Raw genomic sequence first — 242 nt, 5'->3', positions numbered from 1 at the left:
ACCAAGAGACACAACCCTATAAAACACTGTATTTCTAGTTTATTTATTGTGTGTGTCTGTGTGTGTGTGTGTCTGTGTGTAACCATGTGTATGTGCGTGCGCGTGCACACAGGATGCATGCAGATGCCTTTGGAAGTCAGAGAACAGAAAAGGGTATGAGATCTCCTGAAGCTGGAGTTACAGGCAGTTGTGAGAAGCCCAACGTGGACGCTGGGGGCCAAACTCAGGCCCTCTGCAAATCC

Source organism: Nannospalax galili, unplaced genomic scaffold, assembly GCF_000622305.1.
Source record: "Nannospalax galili isolate Female #2095 unplaced genomic scaffold, S.galili_v1.0 scaffold487, whole genome shotgun sequence".
Classification (NCBI taxonomy): Eukaryota; Metazoa; Chordata; class Mammalia; order Rodentia; family Spalacidae; genus Nannospalax; species Nannospalax galili.
Note: the sequence above shows the minus strand (reverse complement) of the source record.